The sequence below is a fragment of the Pseudophryne corroboree genome, unplaced genomic scaffold, assembly GCF_028390025.1.
Source record: "Pseudophryne corroboree isolate aPseCor3 unplaced genomic scaffold, aPseCor3.hap2 scaffold_660, whole genome shotgun sequence".
NCBI classification, from domain to species: domain Eukaryota; kingdom Metazoa; phylum Chordata; class Amphibia; order Anura; family Myobatrachidae; genus Pseudophryne; species Pseudophryne corroboree.
In genome coordinates, this window is record NW_026970248.1 from 241,933 (window position 1) to 268,969 (window position 27,037).

Sequence of the window (27,037 nt, forward strand, 5' to 3'; positions counted from 1 at the left end):
CAGCAGCTGGGCACTGTAACAGCTCCAGAGCTGATCTGTAAGGCAAGTAAAAGGGTGTGGGCCCTGCAGCACTACCTGTAGTTCGCATTGTGCGTTGGAAGGCACAAATTAAGCAGACGGGAGAAGTCAGGATAGTGCGCAAGGGCATAGAAGGGAGCGGCTCAAGAAAAGAGAAGTGGAAACAGACAGCAAACTAGGCTGGAGAGAGACCTGAGACAAAGAGATCTGAATTATACGAGAGCCGACCAGGGGAAACACAAATTATGCAGTCAAGTTTCCCACATTTGGGGAAATCGCAGGAGCAGCACACCCAGAGTGCAATGGGTGAGCCTTGCCCTGGGAGAAGCACCTTCATGATCATAGTATCTCACCTGGCAGGTAAGTAAGATTTGGGATAGAGCTGGGGAGGGTCGCTGCTCGGGCACCCCCCTGTCAAGTGAAGGAGATCCAACCAAGGCAGCACAAGGAAACTCTCGAAAGAAGAACAAGGCTAGAGGAAGATCTGAGACAAATAAATCTGACTTTTACCAGAGCTGACCAGAGGAAAGAACAAACACAGTCCCCCACTACCACAAATAATGCAGTCGAGTTTCCCACATTTGGGGAAATCAAAAGAGTCAGCATACCCAGAATGCAATGTATTAACCTCACCCTGGGAGAACAATCTTCATGACCATGGTATCTCCTATGCAAAATAAGTATGATTTGGGATAGGGCTGGGGAGGGCCGCTGCTCAGGCACATCTCTGTCAAGTAAAGGAGATTCAACTGAGGCAGCACAAGGGAACTCTCATCTGGGGACAACAACTGCAGGGAGAACACATATTTTCAGATGAACATGGTAGGGCAGAAGGCTGCCTAATACTGAAGCACCCCCAAACAACAAACCAAATGCAACAACTAGTGCAAGCATTCCTGGGGGAAGGCCTGCAGCAGATGGATTTGCATATGGTGATGTCATCCAAGCAGTGGGTCAAAGTTGGCTTCAACCCTCGTCTGCATATGAAAAGAGAAAAGGGGCGTGCAGGGCATGGCGGCCTTTTGCGGCGCTTGGATGACCCCTAGTTCGCATTAAACACCTCCACCCTCCTTCGGTGTGGGGCTCATGTTGGCTATGCCCCAGCCCCTGAAGCATTCAAGCTGATTTCTTGCAGCAGCTGGGCACTGTAACAGCTCCAGAGCTGCTCTGTAAGGCAAGTAAAAGGGCGTGGGCCCTGCAGCACTACCTGTAGTTTGCATTGTGCGTTGGAAGGCACAAAGTAAGCAGACGGGAGAAGTCAGGATAGTGCGCAAGGGCATAGAAGGGAGCGGCTCAAGAAAAGAGAAGTGGAAACAGACAGCAAACTAGGCTGGAGAGAGACCTGAGACAAAGAGATCTGAATTATACGAGAGCCGACCAGGGGAAACACAAATTATGCAGTCAAGTTTCCCACATTTGGGGAAATCGCAGGAGCAGCACACCCAGAGTGCAATGGGTGAGCCTTGCCCTGGGAGAAGCACCTTCATGATCATAGTATCTCACCTGGCAGGTAAGTAAGATTTGGGATAGAGCTGGGGAGGGTCGCTGCTCGGGCACCCCCCTGTCAAGTGAAGGAGATCCAACCGAGGCAGCACAAGGAAACTCTCGAAAGAAGAACAAGGCTAGAGGAAGATCTGAGACAAATAAATCTGACTTTTACCAGAGCTGACTAGAGGAAAGAACAAACACAGTCCCCCACTACCACAAATAATGCAGTCGAGTTTCCCACATTTGGGGAAATCATAGGAGTCAGCATACCCAGAATGCAATGTATTAACCTCACCCTGGGAGAACAATCTTCATGACCATGGTATCTCCTATGCAAAATAAGTATGATTTGGGATAGGGCTGGGGAGGGCCGCTGCTCAGGCACATCTCTGTCAAGTAAAGGAGATTCAACTGAGGCAGCACAAGGGAACTCTCATCTGGGGACAACAACTGCAGGGAGAACACATATTTTCAGATGAACATGGTAGGGCAGAAGGCTGCCTAATACTGAAGCATCCCCAAACAACAAACCAAATGCAACAACTAGTGCAAGCATTCCCGGAGGAAGGCATGCAGCAGATGGATTTGCATATGGTGATGTCATCCAAGCAGTGGGTCAAAGTTGGCTTCAACCCTCATCTGCATATGAAAAGAGAAAAGTGGCGTGCAGGGCATGGCGGCCTTTTGCGGCGCTTGGATGACCCCTAGTTCGCATTAAACACCTCCACCCTCCTTCGGTGTGGGGCTCATGTTGGCTATGCCCCAGCCCCTGAAGCATTCAAGCTGATTTCTTGCAGCAGCTGGGCACTGTAACAGCTCCAGAGCTGCTCTGTAAGGCAAGTAAAAGGGCGTGGGCCCTGCAGCACTACCTGTAGTTTGCATTGTGCGTTGGAAGGCACAAAGTAAGCAGACGGGAGAAGTCAGGATAGTGCGCAAGGGCATAGAAGGGAGCGGCTCAAGAAAAGAGAAGTGGAAACAGACAGCAAACTAGGCTGGAGAGAGACCTGAGACAAAGAGATCTGAATTATACGAGAGCCGACCAGGGGAAACACAAATTATGCAGTCAAGTGTCCAACATTTGGGGAAACCGCAGGAGCAGCACACCCAGAGTGCAATGGGTGAGCCTTGCCCTGGGAGAAGCACCTTCATGATCATAGTATCTCACCTGGCAGGTAAGTAAGATTTGGGATAGAGCTGGGGAGGGTCGCTGCTCAAGCACCCCCCTGTCAAGTGAAGGAGATCCAACTGAGGCAGCACAAGGGAACTCTCGAAAGAAGAACAAGGCTAGAGGAAGATCTGAGACAAAGAAATCTGACTTTTACCAGAGCTGACCAGAGGAAAACACAAACACAGTCCCCCACTACCACAAATAATGCAGTCGAGTTTCCCACATTTGGGGAAATCACAGGGGTCAGCATACCCAGAATGCAATGAATGAACCTCACCCTGGGAGAACAATCTTCATGACCATGGTATCTCCTATGCAAAATAAGTATGATTGGGATAGGGCTGGGGAGGGCCGCTGCTCAGGCACATCTCTGTCAAGTAAAGGAGATTCAACAGAGGCAGCACAAGGGAACTCTCATCTGGGGACAACAACTGCAGGGAGAACACATATTTTCAAATGAACATGGGAGGGCAGAAGGCTGCCTAATACTGAAGCACCCCCAAACAACAAACCAAATGCAACAACTAGTACAAGCATTCCTGGGGGAAGGTCTGCAGAAGACGGATTTGCATACAGTGATGTCATCCAAGCAGTGGGCCAAAGTTGGCTGGAACCCTCATCTGCATATGAAAAGAGAAAAGGGGTATGCAGGGCATGGCGGCCTTTTGCGGTGCTTGGATGACCCTTAGTTCGCATTAAACACCCCCACCCTCCTTCGGTGTGGGGCTCATGTTGGCAATGCCCCAGCCCCTGAAGCATTCAAGCTGATTTCTTGCAGCAGGTTGGCACTGTAACAGCTCCAGAGCTGCTCTGTAAGGCAAGTAAAAGGGTGTGGGCCCTGCAGCACTACCTGTAGTTCGCATTGTGCGTTGGAAGGCACAAAGTAAGCAGACAGGAGGAGAAGTCAGGATAGTGCACAAGGGTATAGAAGGGAGGGGCTAAAAAAAAAAGAAGTGGAAACAGACAGCAAACAAGGCTGGAGAGAGACCTGAGACAAAGAGATCTGAATTATATGAAAGCCGACCAGTGGAAACACAAATTATGCAGTTAAGTGTCCCACATTTGGGGAAATCGCAGGAGCAGCACACCCAGAGTGCAATGGGTGAGCCTTGCCCTGGGAGAAGTACCTTCCTGATCATAGTATCTCACCTGGCAGGTAAGTAGGAGTTGGGCTAGAGCTGGGGAGGGTCGCTGCTCGGGCACCCCCCTGTCAAGTGAAGGAGATCCAAATGAGGCAGCACAAGGGAACTCTCGAAAGAAGAACAAGGCTAGAGGAAGATCTGAGACAAAGAAATCTGACTTTTACCAGAGCTGACCAGAGGAAAGCACAAACACAGTCCCCCACTACCACAAATAATGCAGTCGAGTTTCCCACATTTGGGGAAATCACAGGGGTCAGCATACCCAGAATGCAATGAATGAACCTCACCCTGGGAGAACAATCTTCATGACCATGGTATCTTCTATGTAAAATAAGTATGATTTGGGATAGGGCTGGGGAGGGCCGCTGCTCAGGCATATCTCTGTCAAGTAAAGGAGATTCAACTGAGGCAGCACAAGGGAACTCTCATCTGGGGACAACAACTGCAGGGAGAACACTTATTTTCAAATGAACATGGGAGGACAGAAGGCTGCCTAATACTGAAGCACCCCCAAACAACAAACCAAATGCAACAACTAGTACAAGCATTCCTGGGGGAAGATCTGCAGAAGACGGATTTGCATACAGTGATGTCATCCAAGCAGTGGGCCAAAGTTGGCTGGAACCCTCATCTGCATATGAAAAGAGAAAAGGGGTATGCAGGGCATGGCGGCCTTTTGCGGCGCTTGGATGACCCTTAGTTTGCATTAAACACCCCCACCCTCCTTCGGTGTGGAGCTCATATTGGCAATGCCCCAGCCCCAGAAGCATTCAAGCTGATTTCTTGCAGCAGCTTGGCACTGTAACAGCTCCAGAGCTGCTCTGTAAGGCAAGTAAAAGGGTGTGGGCCCTGCAGCACTGCCTGTAATTTGCATTGTGCATTGGAAGGCCCAAAGTAAGCAGACAGGAGGAGAAGTCAGGATAGTGCACAAGGGTATAGAAGGGAGGTGCTCCAAAAAAAAAGAAGTGGAAACAGACAGCAAACTAGGCTGGAGAGAGACCTGAGACAAAGAGATCTGAATTATATGAAAGCCGACCAGTGGAAATACAAATTATGCAGTCAAGTTTCCCACATTTGGGGAAATCACAGGGGCAGCACACCCAGAGTGCAATGGGTGAGCCTTGCCCTGGGAGAAGTACCTTCCTGATCATAGTATCTCACCTGGCAGGTAAGTAGGAGTTGGGCTAGAGCTGGGGAGGGTCGCTGCTCGGGCACCCCCCTGTCAAGTGAAGGAGATCCAACTGAGGCAGCACAAGGGAACTCTCGAAAGAAGAACAAGGCTAGAGGAAGATCTGAGACAAAGAAATCTGACTTTTACCAGAGCTGACCAGAGGAAAGCACAAACACAGTCCCCCACTACCACAAATAATGCAGTCGAGTTTCCCACATTTGGGGAAATCACAGGGGTCAGCATACCCAGAATGCAATGAATGAACCTCACCCTGGGAGAACAATCTTCATGACCATGGTATCTCCTATGCAAAATAAGTATGATTTGGGATAGGGCTGGGGGCCCTAGCTGCTCAGGCATATCTCTGTCAAGTAAAGGAGATTCAACTGAGGCAGCACAAGGGAACTCTCATCTGGGGACAACAACTGCAGGGAGAACACTTATTTTCAAATGAACATGGGAGGACAGAAGGCTGCCTAATACTGAAGCACCCCCAAACAACAAACCAAATGCAACAACTAGTACAAGCATTCCTGGGGGAAGGTCTGCAGAAGACGGATCTGCATACAGTGATGTCATCCAAGCAGTGGGCCAAAGTTGGCTGGAACCCTCATCTGCATATGAAAAGAGAATAGGGGTATGCAGGGCATGGCGGCCTTTTGCGGCGCTTGGATGACCCTTAGTTTGCATTAAACACCCCCACCCTCCTTCGGTGTGGGGCTCATATTGGCAATGCCCCAGCCCCAGAAGCATTCAAGCTGATTTCTTGCAGCAGCTTGGCACTGTAACAGCTCCAGAGCTGCTCTGTAAGGCAAGTAAAAGGGTGTGGGCCCTGCAGCACTGCCTGTAATTTGCATTGTGCATTGGAAGGCCCAAAGTAAGCAGACAAGAGGAGAAGTCAGGATAGTGCACAAGGGTATAGAAGGGAGGGGCTCAAAAAAAAAGAAGTGGAAACAGACAGCAAACTAGGCTGGAGAGAGACCTGAGACAAAGAGATCTGAATTATATGAAAGCCGACCACTGGAAATACAAATTATGCAGTCAAGTTTCCCACATTTGGGGAAATCACAGGGGCAGCACACCCAGAGTGCAATGGGTGAGCCTTGCCCTGGAAGAAGCACCTTCCTTATCATAGTATCTCACCTGGCAGGTAAGTAGGAGTTGGGCTAGAGCTGGGGAGGGTCGCTGCTCGGGCACTTCCCTGTCAAGTGAAGGAGATCCAACTGAGGCAGCACAAGGGAACTCTCGAAAGAGGAACAAGGCTAGAGGAAGATCTGAGACAAAGAAATCTGACTTTTACCAGAGCTGACCAGAGGAAAGCACAAACACAGTCCCCCACTACCACAAATAATGCAGTCGAGTTTCCCACATTTGGGGAAATCACAGGGGTCAGCATACCCAGAATGCAATGAATGAACCTCACCCTGGGAGAACAATACTGTCAATATACTATTAAACAAATTAAAATGGTAAAAGTTATTGTACTGTAAGTAAAAATAAAAGAGCCAACATATCAATCCCAGTTTTGGATTACTTTAATTAACAAAAAAAAAATGCATATAGCAGAGGATAGTTTCAATCTGCCTACCTCTGGGTTATGTGCCCAGCATGCTTCCATTGCTGTACTCTGCTGCACATGTAAGTGCAATAGATCCTGAAGCACTCACTCGTCATGGGAAAGTACCAATGTGTTTCTTCGTTGGTTGATGGAAGAAACATCTTACAAAAACTCTCCAGATTATTGACTTTTTAAAGTTTTTCTAGGAAACGTTTTAGATGAATGCTTATTAGCCTTTGTCAGTATGGACTTTTGCAAAGTGGCTCTGTGGCGCAATCAGTTAGTGTGTATGGCTATTAACCAAAAGGTTGGTGGTTCAATCCCACCCAGGGACGTAATTGACCTTGTTATCAGATTTTGGTGATTTTTAAGTAGACAAGTCAAAATTTCAAACCCCCTCTTATGGTGTAGGGTACCTGGCCTTCTCTGATGTAATCAGAGTTAGATTTGATTCAGTGATTTTATAAAAACAGCTAGGAAGCACAATTTAGCAGTGGGTTGCAGAGAAAAAGAAATATGCTGGCAAAAAAAATCCAATTGAGTGATTAAACAGCTCTTCATTTTCTGGCTTTATTTTTATGCTAACAAATTTGTTCTCTGAAAAGTGTCCACAAAGCCAAGTCTCTGATTAACACCTTTGTAAGGATGGTTTTTCACCTATAACTAAATTAAACTTGCTTCATTGGAAAGGCAGCAAGATGCATCCTCATTTCAATGTCTACTGAAATAATACAGGTTGACACCAGGAAACATTAACGCCACTGCATCCTTGCTGCTTTCTCATGTGGAAGTCTGTTTAATGTGAAAACAAGGTGATATCTAATTAGCACACAGGTAAGGAATTAAGAAAATCTTTATTTAAGGGTGAAAATGTTTCTCACAAAATCGTTGCCCCAATGCATCATTGAAATTCAAGCTGGAAAGATGATTTTAATATATCACTTGTACATTTTGTATTGCTCTTCTGGTGACAATGTAGTTTGTTTTTGTCAATTACCATTTTAATAATAGGGTAAAGAAAATTAAGTGGATTTTTAAAAGAAAACAATACTTTCAATATACTATTAAAACAAATTAAAATGGTAAAAGTTATTGTACTTTAATGAAAAATAAAAGAGCAAAAATATCAATCCCAGTTTTGGATTACTTTAATTAACAAAAAAAATGCATATAGCAGAGGATAGTTTTAATCTGCCTACCTCTGGGTTATGGGCCCAGCATGCTTCCATTGCAGTACTCTGCTGCACATGTAAGTGCAAGAGATCCTGAAGCACTCACTCATCATGGGAAAGTACCAATGTGTTTCTTCGTTGGTGGATGGAAGAAACATCTTACAAAAACTCTCCAGATTATTGACTTTTTAAAGTTTTTCTAGGAAACGTTTTAGATGAATGCTTATTAGCCTTTGTCAGTATGTACTTTTGCAAAGTGTCTCTGTGGCGCAATCAGTTAGTGTGTACGGCTATAAACCAAAAGGTTGGTGGTTCAATCCCACCCAGGGACGTAATTGACCTTGTTATCAGATTTTGGTGATCTTTAAGTAGACAAGTCAAAATTTCAAATCCCCTCTTATGGTGTAGGGTACCTGGCCTTCTCTGATGTAATCAGAGTTAGATTTGATTCAGTGATTTTATAAAAACAGCTAGGAAGCACAATTTAGCAATGGGTTGCAGAGAAAAAAAATATGCTGGCAGAAAAATCCAATTGAGTGATTAAACAGCTCTTCATTTTCTGCCTTTATTTTTATGCTAACAAATTTGTTCTCTAAAAAGTGTCCACAAAGCCAAGTCTCTGATTAACACCTTTGTAGGGATGGTTTTTCACCTATAACTAAATTAAACTTGCTTCATTGGAAAGGCAGCAAGATGCATCCTCATTTCAATGTCTACAGAAATAATACAGGTTGACACCAGGAAACATTAACGCCACTGCATCCTTGCTGCTTTCTCATGTAGAAGTCTGTTTAATGTGAAAACAAGGTGATATCTAAATAGCACACAGGTAAGGAATTAAAAAAATCTTTATTTAAGGGTGAAGATGTTTCTCACAAAATCGTTGCCCCAATGCATCATTGAAATTCAAGCTGGAAAGATGATTTTAATATATCACTTGTACATTTTGTATTGCTCTTCTGGTGACAATGTAGTTTGTTTTTGTCAATTACCCTTTTAATAATAGGGTAAAGAAAATTAAGTGGATTTTTTAAAGAAAACTATACTGTCAATATACTATTAAAACAAATTAAAATGGTAAAAGTTATTGTACTTTAAGTAAAAATAAAAGAGCAAAAATATCAATCCCAGTTTTGATTACTTAAATTAACAAAAAAAAATGCATATAGCAAAGGATAGTTTCAATCTGCCTACCTCTGGGTTATGGGCCCAGCATGCTTCCATTGCAGTACTCTGCTGCACATGTAAGTGGAAGAGATCCTGAAGCACTCAGTCATCATGGGAAAGTACCAATGTGTTTCTTCGTTGGTTGATGGAAGAAACATCTTACAAAAACTCTCCAGATTATTGACTTTTTAAAGTTTTTCTAGGAAACGTTCTAGATGTATGCTTATTAGCCTTTGTCAGTATGTATCTTTTGCAAAGTGTCTCTGTGGCGCAATCGGTTAGTGTGTCCGGCTACTACCCAAAAGGTTGGTGGTTCAATCCCACCCAGGGACGTAATTGACCTTGTTATCAGGTTTTGGTGATCTTTAAGTAGACAAGTCAACATTTCAAACCCCCTGTTATGGTGTAGGGTACCTGGCCTTCTCTGATGTAATCAGAGTTAGATTTGATTCATTGATTTTATAAAAACAGCTAGGAAGCACAATTTAGCAGTGGGTTGCAGAGAAAAAGAAATATGCTGGCAAAAAAAATCCAATTGAGTGATTAAACAGCTCTTCATTTTCTGGCTTTATTTTTATGCTAACAAATTTGTTCTCTGAAAAGTGTCCACAAAGCCAAGTCTCTGATTAACACCTTTGTAGGGATGGTTTTTCACCTATTACTAAATTAAACTTGCTTCATTGGAAAGGCAGCAAGATGCATCCTCATTTCAATGTCTACTGAAATAATACAGGTTGACACCAGGAAACATTAACGCCACTGCATCCTTGCTGCTTTCACATGTAGAAGTCTGTTTAATGTGAAAACAAGGTGATATCTAATTAGCACACAGGTAAGGAATTAAGAAAATCTTTATTTAAGGGTGAAGATGTTTCTCACAAAATCGTTGCCCCAATGCATCATTGAAATTCAAGCTGGAAAGATGATTTTAATATATCACTTGTACATTTTGTATTGCTCTTCTGGTGACAATGTAGTTTGTTTTTGTCAATTACCCTTTTAATAATAGGGTAAAGAAAATTAAGTGGATTTTTTAAAGAAAACAATACTGTCAATATACTATTAAAACAAATTAAAATGGTAAAAGTTATTGTACTTTAAGTAAAAATAAAAGAGCAAAAATATCAATCCCAGTTTTGATAACTTTAATTAACAAAAAAAATGCATATAGCAAAGGATAGTTTCAATCTGCCTACCTCTGGGTAATGGGCCCAGCATGCTTCCATTGCAGTACTCTGCTGCACATGTAAGTGCAAGAGATCATGAAGCACTCACTCATCATGGGAAAGTACCAATGTGTTTCTTCATTGGTTGATGGAAGAAACATCTTACAAAAACTCTCCAGATTATTGACTTTTTAAAGTTTTTCTAGGAAACGTTCTAGATGTATGCTTATTAGACTTTGTCAGTATATACTTTTCGCAAAGTGTCTCTGTGGCGCAATCGGTTAGTGTGTCCGGCTACTAACCAAAAGGTTGGTAGTTCAATTCAAACCAGGGACGTAATTGACCTTGTTATCAGATTTTGGTGATCTTTAAGTAGACAAGTCAAAATTTCAAACCCCCTGTTCTGGTGTAGGGTACCTGGCCTTCTCTGATGTAATCAGAGTTAGATTTGATTCAGTGATTTTATAAAAACAGCTAGGAAGCACAATTTAGCAGTGGGTTGCAGAGAAAAAGAAATATGCTGGCAAAAAAAATCCAATTGAGTGATTAAACAGCTCTTAATTTTCTGGCTTTATTTTTATGCTAACAAATTTGTTCTCTGAAAAGTGTCCACAAAGCCAAGTCTCTGATTAACACCTTTGTAAGGATGGTTTTTAACCTATTACTAAATTAAACTTGCTTCATTGGAAAGGCAGCAAGATGCATCCTCATTTCAATGTCTACTGAAATAATACAGGTTGACACCAGGAAACATTAACGCCACTGCATCCTTGCTGCTTTCTCATGTGGAAGTCTGTTTAATGTGAAAACAAGGTGATATCTAATTAGCACACAGGTAAGGAATTAAGAAAATCTTTATTTAAGGGTGAAAATGTTTCTCACAAAATCGTTGCCCCAATGCATCATTGAAATTCAAGCTGGAAAGATGATTTTAATATATCACTTGTACATTTTGTATTGCTCTTCTGGTGACAATGTAGTTTGTTTTTGTCAATTACCATTTTAATAATAGGGTAAAGACAATTAAGTGGATTTTTGAAAGAAAACAATACTGTCAATATACTATTAAAACAAATTAAAATGGTAAAAGTTATTGTACTTTAATTAAATAAAAAATAGCTAACATATCAATCCCAGTTTTGGATTACTTTAACAAAAAAAATGCATATAGCAGAGGATAGTTTCAATCTGCCTACCTCTGGGTTATGGGCCCAGCATGCTTCCATTGCAGTACTCTGCTGCACATGTAAGTGCAAGAGAACCTGAAGCACTCACTCATCATGGGAAAGTACCAATGTGTTTCTTCGTTGGTTGATTTAAGAAAATTCTTACAAAAACTCTCCAGATTATTGACTTTTTAAAGTTTTTCTAGGAAACGTTCTAGATTAATGCTTATTAGCCTTTGTCAGTATGTACTTTTTGCAAAGTGTCTCTGTGGCGCAATCGGTTAGTGTGTCTGGCTATTAACCAAAAGGTTGGTGGTTCAATCCCACCCAGGGACATGATTGACCTTGTGATAAGGTTTTGGTGATATTTAAGTAGACAAGTCAAAATTTCAAACCCCCTCTTTTGGTGTAGGGTACCTGGCCTTCTCTGATGTAATCGGAGTTAGATTTGATTCAGTGATTTTATAAAAAACAGCTAGGAAGCACAATTTAGCAATGGGTTGCAGAGAAAAAAATATGCTGGTAGAAAAATCCAATTGAGTGATTAAACAGCTCTTCATTTTCTGGCTTTATTTTTATGCTAACAAATTTGTTCTCTGAAAAGTGTCCACAAAGCCAAGTCTCTGATTAACACCTTTGTAAGGATGGTTTTTCACCTATTACTAAATTAAACTTGCTTCATTGGAAAGGCAGCAAGATGCATCCTCATTTCAATGTCTACTGAAATAATACAGGTTGACACCAGGAAACATTAACGCCACTGCATCCTTGCTGCTTTCTCATGTGGAAGTCTGTTTAATGTGAAAACAAGGTGATATCTAATTAGCACACAGGTAAGGAATTAAGAAAATCTTTATTTAAGGGTGAAAATGTTTCTCACAAAATCGTTGCCCCAATGCATCATTGAAATTCAAGCTGGAAAGATGATTTTAATATATCACTTGTACATTTTGTATTGCTCTTCTGGTGACAATGTAGTTTGTTTTTGTCAATTACCATTTTAATAATAGGGTAAAGAAAATTAAGTGGATTTTTAAAAGAAAACAATACTTTCAATATACTATTAAAACAAATTAAAATGGTAAAAGTTATTGTACTTTAAGTAAAAATAAAAGAGCAAAAATATCAATCCCAGTTTTGATTACCTAAATCAACAAAAAAAAAATGCATATAGCAAAGGATAGTTTCAATCTGCCTACCTCTGGGTTATGGGCCCAGCATGCTTCCATTGCAGTACTCTGCTGCACATGTAAGTGCAAGAGATCCTGAAGCACTCACTCATCATGGGAAAGTACCAATGTGTTTCTTCGTTGGTTGATGGAAGAAACATCTTACAAAAACTCTCCAGATTATTGACTTTTTAAAGTTTTTCTAGGAAACGTTCTAGATGTATGCTTATTAGCCTTTGTCAGTATGTACTTTTTACAAAGTGTCTCTGTGGCGCAATCGGTTAGTGTGTCTGGCTACTAACCGAAAGGTTGGTGGTTCAATCCCACCCAGGGACGTAATTGACCTTGTTATCAGATTTTGGTGATCTTTAAGTAGACAAGTCAAAATTTCAAACCCCCTGTTATGGTGTAGGGTACCTGGCCTTCTCTGATGTAATCAGAGTTAGATTTGATTCAGTGATTTTATAAAAACAGATAGGAAGCACAATTTAGCAGTGGGTTGCAGAGAAAAAGAAATATGCTGGCAAAAAAAATCCAATTGAGTGATTAAACAGCTCTTCATTTTCTGGCTTTATTTTTATGCTAACAAATTTGTTCTCTGAAAAGTGTCCACAAAGCCAAGTCTCTGATTAACACCTTTGTAGGGATGGTTTTTCACCTATTACTAAATTAAACTTGCTTCATTGGAAAGGCAGCAAGATGCATCCTCATTTCAATTTCTACTGAAATAATACAGGTTGACACCAGGAAACATTAACGCCACTGCATCCTTGCTGCTTTCTCATGTGGAAGTCTGTTTAATGTGAAAACAAGGTGATATCTAATTAGCACACAGGTAAGGAATTAAGAAAATCTTTATTTAAGGGTGAAGATGTTTCTCACAAAATCGTTGCCCCAATGCATCATTGAAATTCAAGCTGGAAAGATGATTTTAATATATCACTTGTACATTTTGTATTGCTCTTCTGGTGACAATGTAGTTTATTTTTGTCAATTACCCTTTTAATAATAGGGTAAAGAAAATTAAGTGGATTTTTTAAAGAAAACTATACTGTCAATATACTATTAAAACAAATTAAAATGGTAAAAGTTATTGTACTTTAAGTAAAAATAAAAGAGCAAAAATATCAATCCAAGTTTTGATTACTTAAATTAACAAAAAAAATGCATATAGCAAAGGATAGTTTCAATCTGCCTACCTCTGGGTTATGGGCTCAGCATGCTTCCATTGCAGTACTCTGCTGCACATGTAAGTGCAAGAGATCCTGAAGCACTCACTCATCATGGGAAAGTACCAATGTGTTTCTTCATTGGTTGATGGAAGAAACATCTTACAAAAACTCTCCAGATTATTGACTTTTTAAAGTTTTTCTAGGAAACGTTCTAGATGTATGCTTATTAGACTTTGTCAGTATGTACTTTTTGTAAAGTGTTTCTGTGGCGCAATCGGTTAGTGTGTCTGGCTACTAACCAAAAGGTTGGTGGTTCAATCCCAACCAGGGACGTAATTGACCTTGTTATCAGATTTTGGTGATCTTTAAGTAGACAAGTCAAAATTTCAAACCCTCTGTTATGGTGTAGGGTACCTTGCCTTCTCTGATGTAATCAGAGTTAGATTTGATTCAGTGATTTTATAAAAACAGCTAGGAAGCACAATTTAGCAGTGGGTTGCAGAGAAAAAGAAATATGCTGGCAAAAAAAATCCAATTGAGTGATTTAAACAGCTCTTTATTTTCTGGCTTTATTTTTTTGCTAACAAATTTGTTCTTTGAAAAGTGTCCACAAAGCCAAGTCTCTGATTAACACCTTTGTAGGGATGGTTTTTCACCTATTACTAAATTAAACTTGCTTCATTGGAAAGGCAGCAAGATGCATCCTCATTTCAATGTCTACTGAAATAATACAGGTTGAGACCAGGAAACATTAACGCCACTGTATCCTTGCTGCTTTCTCATGTGGAAGTCTGTTTAATGTGAAAGAAAGGTGATATCTAATTAGCACACAGGTAAGGAATTAAGAAAATCTTTATTTAAGGGTGAAGATGTTTCTCACAAAATCGTTGCCCCAATGCATCATTGAAATTCAAGCTGGAAAGATGATTTTAATATATCACTTGTACATTTTGTATTGCTCTTCTGGTGACAATGTAGTTTGTTTTTGTCAATTACCATTTTAATAATAGGGTAAAGAAAATTAAGTGGATTTTTGAAAGAAAACAATACTGTCAATATACTATTAAAACAAATTAAAATGGTAAAAGTTATTGTACTTTAAGTAAAAATAAAAGAGCCAAAATATCAATCCCAGTTTTGGATTACTTTAATTAACAAAAAAAAATGCATATAGCAGAGGATAGTTTCAATCTGCCTACCTCTGGGTTATGTGCCCAGCATGCTTCCATTGCTGTACTCTGCTGCACATGTAAGTGCCATAGATCCTGAAGCACTCACTCATCATGGGAAAGTACCAATGTGTTTCTTCGTTGGTTGATGGAAGAAACATCTTACAAAAACTCTCCAGATTATTGACTTTTTAAAGTTTTTTTAGGAAACGTTTTAGATGAATGCTTATTAGCCTTTGTCAGTATGGACTTTTGCAAAGTGTCTCTGTGGCGCAATCGGTTAGTGTGTACGACTATAAACCAAAAGGTTGGTGGTTCAATCCCACCCAGGGACGTAATTGACCTTGTTATCAGATTTTGGTGATCTTTAAGTAGACAAGTCAAAATTTCAAACCCCCTCTTATGGTGTAGGGTACCTGGCCTTCTCTGATGTAATCAGAGTTAGATTTGATTCAGTGATTTTATAAAAACAGCTAGGAAGCACAATTTAGCAGTGGGTTGCAGAGAAAAAGAAATATGCTGGCAAAAAAATCCAATTGAGTGATTAAACAGCTCTTAATTTTCTGGCTTTATTTTTATGCTAACAAATTTGTTCTCTGAAAAGTGTCCACAAAGCCAAGTCTCTGATTAACACCTTTGTAGGGATGGTTTTTCACCTATTACTAAATTAAATTTGCTTCATTGGAAAGGCAGCAAGATGCATCCTCATTTCAATGTCTACTGAAATAATACGGGTTGACACCAGGAAACATTAACGCCACTGCATCCTTGCTGCTTTCTCATGTGGAAGTCTGTTTAATGTGAAAACAAGGTGATATCTAATTAGCACACAGGTAAGGAATTAAGAAAATCTTTATTTAAGGGTGAAGATGTTGCTAACAAAATCGTTGCCCCAATGCATCATTGAAATTCAAGCTGGAAAGATGATTTTAATATATCACTTGTACATTTTGTATTGCTCTTCTGGTGACAATGTAGTTTGTTTTTGTCAATTACCATTTTAATAATAGGGTAAAGAAAATTAAGTGGATTTTTGAAAGAAAACAATACTGTCAATATACTATTAAAACAAATTAAAATGGTAAAAGTTATTGTACTTTAAGTAAAAATAAAAGAACCAAAATATCAATCCCAGTTTTGGATTACTTTAATTAACAAAAAAAAAATGCATATAGCAGAGGATAGTTTCAATCTGCCTACCTCTGGGTTATGGGCCCAGCATGCTTCCATTGCAGTACTCTGCTGCACATGTAAGTGCAAGAGAACCTGAAGCACTCACTCATCATGGAAAAGTACCAATGTGTTTCTTCGTTGGTTGATGGAAGAAACATCTTACAAAAACTCTCCAGATTATTGACTTTTTAAAGTTTTTCTAGGAAACGTTCTAGATAAATGCTTATTAGCCTTTGTCAGTATGTACATTTTGCAAAGTGTCTCTGTGGCGCAATCGGTTAGTGTGTTCGGCTATTAACCAAAAGGTTGGTGGTTCAATCCCACCCAGGGACGTAATTGACCTTGTGATCAGATTTTGGTGATCTTTAAGTAGACAAGTCAAAATTTCAAACCCCCTGTTATGGTGTAGGGTACCTGGCCTTCTCTGATGTAATCAGAGTTAGATTTGATTCAGTGATTTTATAAAAACAGCTAGGAAGCACAATTTAGCAGTGGGTTGCAGAGAAAAAGAAATATGCTGGCAAAAAAATCCAATTGAGTGATTAAACAGCTCTTCATTTTCTGGCTTTACTTTTATGCTAACAAAGTTGTTCTCTGAAAAGTGTCCACAAAGCCAAGTCTCTGATTAACACCTTTGTAGGGATGGTTTTTCACCTATTACTAAATTAAACTTGCTTCATTGGAAAGGCAGCAAGAAACACTAGACTAATTGGAGGTGCGCCCTAAAGCAAATTACAATGTTAGGATTAGGGGGTTCGGAAAGACCTCTAGTGTATACTGTCACGATCCGGGTATCTGGACGCCATAACTTACCTTTCAGATGCCTCCTAAGGCTGGCTCAGCGCTCCAGGACCGGATCCCATCTGTTATTCTGATGTCCCCATTCCTGCCTCCTCTCCTGTCACTCTGAGACGCTGTCACAGCGGCGCCATGTTACATCTTGAATGGCATCTCCCGCGGCCTCCGCCGCCGTCCCTGAGTTTCTGCATGCAGGATGTCAGAGTGGCGCTTATGTCAGCCGCGGCCTCCGCTGTTGCCCGCGTGGTTCAAATGTGCACTCATCAGTCTGGCGTCTCCTGTTTACTGTGGCCGGCGCCGCCATTGCTGTTAAAGTTCCCACATGGATTATCAAACCAATCTTCCCTCCAAGTGTCTGTATGGGCGCAGCCATGTTGGATTCTGTCACCTGTTCATTTCCACCAATCCGCTGTTTCCATTGTAATCTGCATAATTGCCTAGCCAATCCCTTCCTTGCTGCAGGTATAAGTATTCTGTGCCTGAGCAAGGAAGGCGTCAGTGATTTGGTTGTCAAACCTAGTTCCAGTTTGTCTCTCTCCCGTGGTTGTTTTCCAGGTTCCAGTTACCATCTCCAAACCTCCACTAAAGAGACCCGCTCTAGTCTACCACCTGCGGTGCAGCCTGACTCTCCAGTCCTCTGGGACTCATCTGTTTCCAGTTACAGATTTACCTGCTTCCAGCCTAGCTTCCAGCAGAGATCAGCTCTTCTTAAAGTGCCGGTATCATTTCCGCAGATTACCACTCACCACCGGCACTATTATTTCACCGCTCTCAAACTCCATATATCAATCATATTTCATCGCTCTCAAGCTTCATTTATTATTTGGCTGGTTCCATCCAGCAATCCACTCCGTGCTTACATCAGTCTGGTTTCAGCCAGTACCCACAGCAGCCATTTTATCCACAGCAGCCCAGCTTTTCCTGGAACACCAGCTAGTATGATCCTGGGCTATCTCCATTGCTACAGTCGGGCCTGGTAAGGACTTTCCAACTAGAAGATAATAAGAACTGTCTCATACTACCAGAGCCCTGTGGTCCTTGTCCTCCTGTAGTACCCAGGAACTGTATTATTTCTCTGCTGATTTTATGTTTCTCTTTTATTACTGCTGTGATGCATGGAGTTTGTCAAAATAAACATCATTGACTTTTATCCTGGTTGTCGTGAGCACGCCTTCGGGCAATTCTTCTACATTTAACTTACATGTCCAGGGGTCTGATACAACCTCCCAGGTTCCACTACACCTCAGCCCCTACAACTGAGGCTGCCTCCAGTCAGCTCAGGCCCTCAGTTGTGACATATACACTGTATATACATTTTAAGATAGGAAGGTACAAATTACATATTCACATTGCATCTATGGGCTGGATTCAAATGTCCCTTTCCTCCCTCAATCGTGCCCGTCAGCAGCTATTCTATTCTATATAAGGAGCCACGAGTCGCCGCCATTTTCACTTGTGCATTGGAGATGATAGGGAGAGGACGTGCAGCGTTTTCTCAGTTTCTGTGTTCAGTGTGCTGCAAATATCTGTGCTCAGTGTGCTTGCAAATATCTGTGCTCAGTGTGCTGAAAATATCTACGTTCTCTGCCTGAAAAATGCTCCATATCTGTGCTGCATTGTATTATATAGTATGAGGACAGGGCAGAATTTTGCTGACCACCAGTATATAATATATAGCAGTACGGTACAGTAGGCCACTGCTCTACCTACCTCTGTGTCGTCAAGTATACTATCCATCCATACCTGTGGTGTATTTTAGTAGTTGTGCACAGTATATATAGTAGGAGGACAGGGCAGAATTTTGCTGACCACCAGTATATAATATATAGCAATACGGTACAGTAGGCCACTGCTCTACCTACCTCTGTGTCATCAAGTATACTATCCATCCATACCTGTGGTGTATTTTAGTAGTTGTGCGCACTATATATAGTAGGAGGACAGTGCAAAATTTTGCTGACCACCAGACTTCTACTTAAGTCCAATGGTGTAGGATGTGCAAAGCTGTTTGGCTGTGCATTTATTGATCTAAGCATGCATTTTTATCAAAGCGTGATAAAATTGACACATAACGCAGCGTTCAATCAGCGTTAATTTATCTTCAGCTGATATCGATTGTGAATTGACGTTTCTTCTCTTCTTGTCACCTACAGGTAATTACAATTGACTACAACCACCAATCTATTCTGCTGCACTATATCTATATATGCAAAGCTAATTCTGCTGGGTAATTACAATTGACTACAACCACCAATCTATTCTGCTGCACTATATCTATATATGCAAAGCTAATTCTGCTGGGTAATGCAAATTGAAACATTATTGCATAGTATGTGATTTTGAAGTACTTTTTTAAAGTTTTGAATGATATAGACCCAGTTTAATCTTTGTGGAATGCCTGGTTGTTGTTTTTAAGGTAATTTATTGCCTGGCATTTGAGGGGGTGGGGTGTGGTTACAGATTTCAATTATTGGTTTCACTTGTAATAGTCTTCTACTAAAGTCCAATGGTGTAGGCTGTGCAAAGCCATTTGGCTGTGCATTTATTGATCTAAGCGTGCATTTTTATAAAAGCGTGATAAAATTGACACATAACAGCAGTGTTCAATTAGCGTTCAATCGAAGTGAAAAAGAAGGAAAACAGAAGCACACCAATCTAACAAAACAAAGAAAACTGAAGAACTAATAACAAATGTGAGTCACTTACTCCTCAGATCACTCACCTCCTGATTGTTGCATCTGATTACATAGCACAGAACTACCTTACTTGGACATTTCATAAACCATCCATTTCACCTACAAATGCCTGTATCTGTATTATTGTAATTTTGTTTTTTAAGCACAGCTGCACCAATGCAATTTTACCTGCAAACACTTAAAACATCTAACATAATTACCATTGCTTCTTAAACCTCTCACAATCCTTTCATTTCTTACACTCCAAATACATTTCTGCACCCACTTTATCTACGCTTTTGACTCATTTCATACTAAATTGAGCCTACACTGCTTTTCTCACCTGCATTTCTACAATTCTTCTGCTCGGATTCCCTTACAGTCTCCTCTCCTACTTCCACTTTCCCTCAACCTATTTACCTTCTTAACACTATGTGAATGCTTTCTTATACTCCCCACATCACTCAGTGTCTACCTAATAATGTATCTTTATCCTTCCCCCCCTAGTCTCCTCCACCTCCTCCTCTGTCTCCCCTCCATCCCTCTGTTTCCTTCCCCCACCTTTCCTGTTACCCCACTTTCATTCACCTCTGCCCCATGGTCCTGCTACCCCACAACTCAGCCCTGCTCCCTCTCTCCCTTCCCTGTCACCTCCCCACACCCCCATCCACATCACACTGACCTCCCTCCCTGCCCACCTCCTGCAGTTTACCCTCCTATCTCAGGCACCCGTACCATCACTACTCTCTCATCCCTGCCCTTAAAAGTTAATCCCACCTCATCGCTACAGCAACCCTGAAAATCTAATTCACATCTCTCCCACAAACTCATACCCCCTATCCTGTGCCCTCTGGAATGCCAGATCCGTTTGTAACAAACTGGTCCCCACTCATGACCTTTTCATTTCCAACTCCCTACACCTACTAGCCATTACTGAAACTTGGATTACGCCCTCTGACACTACTTCTGCTGCTGCTCTCTCTGCTGGGGGCCTTACATTCACACACACCCCCCGACCTGGGGGTCGCCATGGGGGTGGTGTTGGGGTCCTTTTACCTTCTAGTTACTCCTACCAACTCATACCACCAGAACCATCCCTTATATTATCTACATTTGAGGTCCACTCCATATGTCTCTTCCAACCAGTCCATCTTAGAGTAGCTGTCATTTACCGCCCCCCTGGCACTGCTTCCAAATTCATCGACAACTTTGCTTCCTGGCTTCCTCACTTCCTCTCTTCTGACATTCCCACCATTATCCTAGGCGATTTCAACATCCCTATTGACATCCCCACACAATCCCCTGCCTCTAAACTCCTTAACCTCACCTCTTCACTTGGTCTCTCCCAGTGGACCTCCTCACCCTCCCATGTGAATGGGAGCTCACTGGATCTGGTCTTCACTCACCGCTGTGATATTTCTGATTTTTCCAACTCCCCATTTCCCCTCTCTGACCACCACCTGCTCTCCTTCAACCTATCTCTCTCGACTTCCCCATCTCAACCTCCTAAGGCTACCATCACTAAGCGTAACATTGAAGCTATTGACACCACATTCCTTTCCTCCCTGTTTGACTCACTTCTCTCTCCTATTCTCTCTCTCTCTCTCATGCCCTGAACAAGCCACTTCCACATACAATGCTTCCCTTACTTCTGCTCTTGACTCTGTTGCTCCACCAACCACTGTTCACCCTCGCAAATTAACACCTCAACCCTGGCACACCAAATGCACCAGATATCTGCAAAAATGCTCACGTACTGCTGAGCGACACTGGAGGAAATCACGCTCTAAGGCAGACTTCCTCCATTTCAAACTTATGCTCTCATCCTTCAGTGCTGCCCTTTCTCTTGCTAAACAGTCATACTTCAAGAACCTCATCTCCTCCCAGTCTTCCAACCCCCGGCGCCTCTTTGCCACTCTCAACTCACTCCTCTGCCCACCTCCACCTCGTCTCCCTTCCTCACTCTCTGCTCTTGAATTTGCCACTTACTTCACATCCAAAATTGACTCCATACGTCAGGACATCACATCACACCAGACTATCAGTAACCAGCCTTCTCCCATCCCTTACCAACCCTCCCCATCCCTCGCACCAACTCTGTCATCTTTCTCCCATGCATCTGGAGAGGAAGTCATGGCCCTCATTCGTTCCTGTCCCCTCACCACCTCCCCACTTGACCCTATCCCCTCCCGCCTCCTCTGCCACATCTCTTCTTCTGCTTGTTCCCATCTTTCCCACCTTCTCAATCTCTCCCTCTCATCAGGCACTGTCCCCTCTGCCTTCAAGCACGCTCTCATCTCTCCTATTCTTAAAAAAACCTACCCTTGATTCAAACACTCTCTCCAACTACCGACCCATCTCTCTTCTCCCTTTTGCCTCCAAACTCCTTGAGCGTATTGTCTACGACCGCCTTACTTCCTTTCTTTCCTCACACTCACTGCTTGACCCATTCCAGTCTGGCTTCCGTACTCTCCACTCCACTGAAACTGCCCTTACAAAAGTATGCAATGACCTCCATGCTGCTAAATCTACGGGACACTACTCTCTACTTATTCTACTTGATCTCTCTGCTGCTTTTGACACTGTGGACCATCCTCTCCTACTGCAAATCCTTCACTCCATTGGTCTGCGTAACACTGCCCTCTCTTGGTTGTCGTCCTACCTTTCTGACCGTTCATTCTCTGTCTCCTCTCATGACTCCACCTCCCCCTCACTTCCACTAACTGTAGGGGTACCCCAAGGTTCTGTCCTTGGTCCTCTTCTCTCTCTATACGTCCTCACTAGGTAAGCTCATTAGTTCTTTTGGTTTCCAATATCATCTCTATGCTGATGACACTCAAATCTATCTTTCCTCTCCAGACCTCTCCCCTACTCTCCTCACTCGTATCTCCAACTGTCTCTCTGCTATCTCTTCCTGGATGTCCCAGCGCTTTCTTAAACTTAACATGTCTAAGACCGAGCTGATCATCTTCCCTCCCTCCCGCATAACCTCACCTCCTACAATCTCATTATCTATTGATGGCACTACTATCTCCTCTACCCCCCAAGTGCGCTGTCTTGGAGTAATCCTTGACTCCTCCCTCTCCTTCAAACCACACATTCAGCACCTCTCACAAACCTGCCGTTTTCATCTAAAAAATATTTCCAGGATCAGACCCTTTCTGACCCAGGATACTACTAAGACTCTTATCCACTCACTGGTCATCTCCAGACTGGACTACTGTAATCTCCTCCTGACTGGCATTCCTGACAAATACCTCTCTCCACTCCAATCTATCCTCAATGCTGCTGCCCGGCTCATTTTCCTCACCAAATGCACTACGTCCACCTCTCCTCTCTTACTAGTCCTTCACTGGCTCCCCTTCCCTTTCAGAATCCATTTCAAGCTTCTCACACTTGCTTACAAAACCCTCACCCACTCCTCTCCCATCTACATCTCTGATCTTATCTCGCTTTACACTCCCACCCGTCCTCTTCGCTCTGCTAATGCACGCCGACTCTCCTGCCTACGGATTACTTCCTCCCACTCCTACCTCCAAGATTTTTCACGTGCTGCACCACTTCTCTGGAATTCCCTACCTCTCCCCCTCAGACTCTCCACCTCTCTACAAAACTTCAAATGGGCTCTAAAGACCCACTTCTTCACCAAACCCAGCCAAATCTCATCCTAAACCTCTGTTCCACGCTCTCTATGTACCCCATCTGTCTCACCCCTGTCTGTCTACCCCTCCCCTTTAGAATGTAAGCTCTCATGAGCAGGGCCCTCTTCCCTCATGTGCTTACTCTTTTCTTACTTTAATAATCTTCAGCTGCACCAAATCCAGCAGTCTTCTGCCACCTGATACTTATTCCAGTGTCATCTGCTGATGTAGCTATGTTTATTTACCCTGTACTTGTCCTATATTGTCATCAACTGTAAGTTGCTGTTTTCCTGTTTGATTATTTGTTTATGTACTCTGTAATTTGGTGCTGCAGAACCCTTGTGGCGCCATATAAATAAAGGATAATAATAATAAATAATATAATATATAGCAGTACGGTACAGTAGGCCACTGCTCTACCTACCTCTGTGTCGTCAAGTATACTATCCATCCATACCTGTGGTGCATTTTAGAAAAAAAACATATCTCGGCAGAGCAATCTATATATCCATCATTTTTCAGACAGCAACAGTGGGTATTGTAATAGTCACCCAATCCATCACTTTTATAGGGTTACATGCATCCACATGCTACAGCCTGTCTCAATAATTTTACTGTCACGGTGTGTGTATTTGTGTTTTTATTTGGGTATTTTTTGTTGTTGTAGAACTACAGGTACCAGCGAGCCCGTTATTTCCCCGCCTGCTGGTACTTGAGGTTCTCCAAGTACCAGCAAGTGGGGGAGGCTTGCTGGGCCTTGTAGTTCCACAACAAAAAAACAATATTCTTTTTTTACACATATGGCTATCAGCCCGGCACCCACCACCCAGGGGTGCTGGGGACAGCCTCGGGCTTCACCCCTGGCCCTTGGGTGCCTCGAGGGGAGGAACCTCTTGATTTAAGGGATCCCCACTCCTCCAGGGAACCCCGGCCAGGGGTGACTAGTTGGAGGGGTAATGCCAGGGCCGCAGGGACCTACATAAAAGTGTCCCCTGGCTGTGGCATTATCTCTCTGGCTAGTGGAGCCCGGTGCTGGTTTTAAAAATATGGGGGACCACTACATATTTTGTCCCACGTATTTTTGGAACCAGGACCCGTCTAAGAGCCCGGTGCTGGTTGTCTAAATACGGGGAACCTCTGTCCAATTTTTCCCCCAGTATTTAAATAACCAGGACCGGCTCAAAGAGGCTGGTTATACTAAGGAGGGGGGTCCTCACACATTTTTTTTTAACCCATTCAGACCCTTCTCCTTTAAGTTAATGGAAGCCCTGGACAACAAAATTGCATTCATGTCCTCCTCCCTCACCCTTCCCAGTCCCAAACACTCATTTTTTTTCTTTAAAAATTTATAATATATCACAAGAACAATGAGCAGGCAGGCAGCGGGCATTGGCGGCATCGGACTGAGATAGAAATTAGTGGTGGAGGGCTGGGTCAGTTGATTGTGGGAGAGTTTGTAAGCCATTGGCGGTGGCAGTGGGTATCGGCTCAGAGGCAGTAGCGGGCATTGGCTAAGGGTCATCGGCAGGATTCGGCGGACATTATGGCTGTAGTGCCTCACTAGCCACTGACCTCACCGCACGCCACTGTGGGACAGATGTAACATGCAAAGAGAGGTAGATTTTGGGAGAAGGAATGTCCTAGCATAACTGTTAATTGCAGTGTAATACTGTAATTCAACTGTGCAGCATTTGTGGCTAAATGTCAAAGAAGCCAGTATTTACCCTGCATGCAAAACAATAAATGTATTTGCACATACCTCCCAACTAACCCAATTTTTGCAGGACAGTCACTTTTTTTGGGAATGTCCAGCTAACCCAAACAACCCCCCCCCCCCAGTGTCCCATAGTCATGGGGAAGGGGGGGGGGGGGGTGGAAGGCTCCCTGTAGCTTGTTGCTCTGCAAATATGCACATTGTGGGTAATTCAGACCTGATCGCTAGGGTGTGTTTTTTGCATCCCTGTGATCAGGTGGTTGCCGCCTACAGCGGAAGGGAAAATTTGCTGTGCAGGTGTGTGATCACATGTGCACAAGAGCTGCACAGCTCAGCACTTACTCAGCCATTGAGGTGACGTCACAAATCCTCCCACAAAACGCCGGGTCCCTCCAGTGTTTTTCCGGACACTCCCTAGAAACATTCAGTTGCCACCCACACAAACACCCTCTTCTTGTCAATCTTCTTGTGCACCTACGCATTGTGGCGCATACGCATGTGACCTGATTGCCCTGATTGCCCGCTGGGTGAAAATAAATTGAAGCGATCTGGTCTGAATAAGCCCGAATGTCTATTCACGGGAGACAGAGGGGCTGGGGCATGGTCAGCAGCTCACAGAGCACCTATAATGACAAAAATGGGAGACATGGCTCATGATCGCGATATACCTGCGAAGGTACGCCCTCTATTGATTGACAGGCAGAGGCATTCGCATTTTCTGCGGGGCACCCGGAGAAAATGTAGGCACATGCACAGAATGGACCCTGCGTATATGCCCCCATCCTCTTCATAGTTTTTGGGGTTGGAACGAGCAGTGTGAAAACATCAATCGATGGGGGTAATTCCAAGTTGATCGCAGCAGGAATTTTGTTAGCAGTTGGGCAAAACCATGTGCACTGCATTTACGAACAGATGATTTTTTTATATAAATTTTAAAATGTTAGTAAATGTGTGTTTTTTTCAACCTGGAAGCCCAACATCGATTAAGATCGATCTTAAATAGACCCCTGGGTTTTAAGGATAACCATGGTTGAGTCCAATAATTAATTCACATTGACCGAAGTTCTAATTAAGTAGTGATGTGCACCGGAAATTTTTCGGGTTTTGGTTTTGGGTTCGGTTCCGCGGCCGTGTTTTGGGTTCGGACGCGTTTTGGCAAAACCTCACCGAAATTTTTTTGTCGGATTCGGGTGTGTTTTGGATTCGGGTGTTTTTTTCAAAAAACCCTAAAAAACAGCTTAAATCATAGAATTTGGGGGTCATTTTGATCCCATAGTATTATTAACCTCAATAACCATAATTTCCACTCATTTTCAGTCTTTTTTGAACACCTCACACCTCACAATATTATTTTAATTGGTATTTGGTACCGGGGACACAGTACCTCAATCAAGTCTATAGTTGGCTCTGAAATCAGCATTAAACTGGATCCACACTTAGATTATCTGTCCAATTTTTTTTTCTAGTTGAAACAAAATTATGCTAATATGTGGCAGCAAATGACAATTGACCATTTGCTCCCAAACACTGGAAAACATCCAAAAATGGTCATTTAGATAAATTGGTTAAATCCATTTCATTTAGCTAATTTATCCAAACTACCTTTATTGTATCTTTGTGGGTGAATGATGTGTGGGTCAGTGTTGAGGGTGGTGGAGGAGATGGGTAATAGGCACAGCAGGGTGTGGACAGTCAAATAGTGTGCTTAGAGGTGCAGATAAATAGGGATATCTAATAATTCACCCACTATTCTATAGAATTATTAGATATCCCTATTTATCTGCATTACTCACCTAACACTCAGCATTTATCTACATGCTGATGCTATTCATAGCACTTAGCTTGCAAGTATTTTACCCATAAGGAGACACATTAGATGTTCCCTCTCTTTTCATTAAAGACGTCCCCAGCAACCATACTGTACTATACTACAACAGGAATAATTACTGTGGGGGATTATACCATTTGATCTGGAATAAAGGGAAAATATTGTGGAAAGAGTGCTGTAAGTGTATGATATGTAGAACTATTGCCAGGTTCTGACATTTGTCAAGTGAATTACTAATATACATTCAACTAATATTACATAGTGTCCAGTAATTCAGTATCAGACTAATTGATATAGTCAATTTGGATCAATAATAAAGACATAACACAGGTAGCGAACCTTGATATTAATAAATGTATTTCCATTTATTATATATGGTAATTACATTATACAAACTTATTGTACTTTATTTCGTGTTTAGACAATTTTAACGAATTTATTAAAAGTTAATTTTTAAATCATCATTTGTGCGCCAGCAAAAG

At 42.4% G+C, this 27,037-nt stretch overlaps 11 non-coding genes and 2 pseudogenes across 11 annotated transcripts; 1 reads left to right on the forward strand and 12 right to left on the reverse strand.

Annotated features, from left to right (window-relative positions):
- Positions 1-223: 223 nt before the first annotated feature.
- LOC135036824 (U1 spliceosomal RNA) lies at positions 224-386 on the reverse strand. The gene has a single exon (XR_010231470.1). It is a non-coding gene; the product is annotated as a U1 spliceosomal RNA (small nuclear RNA).
- Positions 387-538: 152 nt separating this feature from the next.
- Positions 539-702, reverse strand: LOC135036822 (U1 spliceosomal RNA). Its single transcript, XR_010231468.1, has one exon. It is a non-coding gene; the product is annotated as a U1 spliceosomal RNA (small nuclear RNA).
- Positions 703-1,373: 671 nt separating this feature from the next.
- Positions 1,374-1,536, reverse strand: LOC135036825 (U1 spliceosomal RNA). Its single transcript, XR_010231471.1, has one exon. It is a non-coding gene; the product is annotated as a U1 spliceosomal RNA (small nuclear RNA).
- A 152-nt stretch (positions 1,537-1,688) lies between these two features.
- Positions 1,689-1,852, reverse strand: LOC135036820 (U1 spliceosomal RNA). Its single transcript, XR_010231466.1, has one exon. It is a non-coding gene; the product is annotated as a U1 spliceosomal RNA (small nuclear RNA).
- Positions 1,853-2,523: 671 nt separating this feature from the next.
- On the reverse strand, positions 2,524-2,686 carry LOC135036831 (U1 spliceosomal RNA). Its single transcript, XR_010231477.1, has one exon. It is a non-coding gene; the product is annotated as a U1 spliceosomal RNA (small nuclear RNA).
- A 152-nt stretch (positions 2,687-2,838) lies between these two features.
- LOC135036816 (U1 spliceosomal RNA) lies at positions 2,839-3,002 on the reverse strand. Its single transcript, XR_010231462.1, has one exon. It is a non-coding gene; the product is annotated as a U1 spliceosomal RNA (small nuclear RNA).
- Positions 3,003-3,675: 673 nt separating this feature from the next.
- LOC135036830 (U1 spliceosomal RNA) lies at positions 3,676-3,838 on the reverse strand. Its single transcript, XR_010231476.1, has one exon. It is a non-coding gene; the product is annotated as a U1 spliceosomal RNA (small nuclear RNA).
- A 152-nt stretch (positions 3,839-3,990) lies between these two features.
- LOC135036821 (U1 spliceosomal RNA) lies at positions 3,991-4,154 on the reverse strand. The gene has a single exon (XR_010231467.1). It is a non-coding gene; the product is annotated as a U1 spliceosomal RNA (small nuclear RNA).
- Positions 4,155-4,829: 675 nt separating this feature from the next.
- Positions 4,830-4,992, reverse strand: LOC135036828 (U1 spliceosomal RNA). Its single transcript, XR_010231474.1, has one exon. It is a non-coding gene; the product is annotated as a U1 spliceosomal RNA (small nuclear RNA).
- A 152-nt stretch (positions 4,993-5,144) lies between these two features.
- LOC135036813 (U1 spliceosomal RNA) lies at positions 5,145-5,308 on the reverse strand. The gene has a single exon (XR_010231460.1). It is a non-coding gene; the product is annotated as a U1 spliceosomal RNA (small nuclear RNA).
- Positions 5,309-6,010: 702 nt separating this feature from the next.
- On the reverse strand, positions 6,011-6,145 carry LOC135036832 (U1 spliceosomal RNA; annotated as a pseudogene).
- Positions 6,146-6,297: 152 nt separating this feature from the next.
- LOC135036834 (U1 spliceosomal RNA) lies at positions 6,298-6,440 on the reverse strand (annotated as a pseudogene).
- Positions 6,441-12,647: 6,207 nt separating this feature from the next.
- Positions 12,648-12,721, forward strand: TRNAS-ACU (transfer RNA serine (anticodon ACU)). Its single transcript has one exon. It is a non-coding gene; the product is annotated as a tRNA-Ser (tRNA).
- The last annotated feature ends 14,316 nt before the right edge of the window (positions 12,722-27,037 follow it).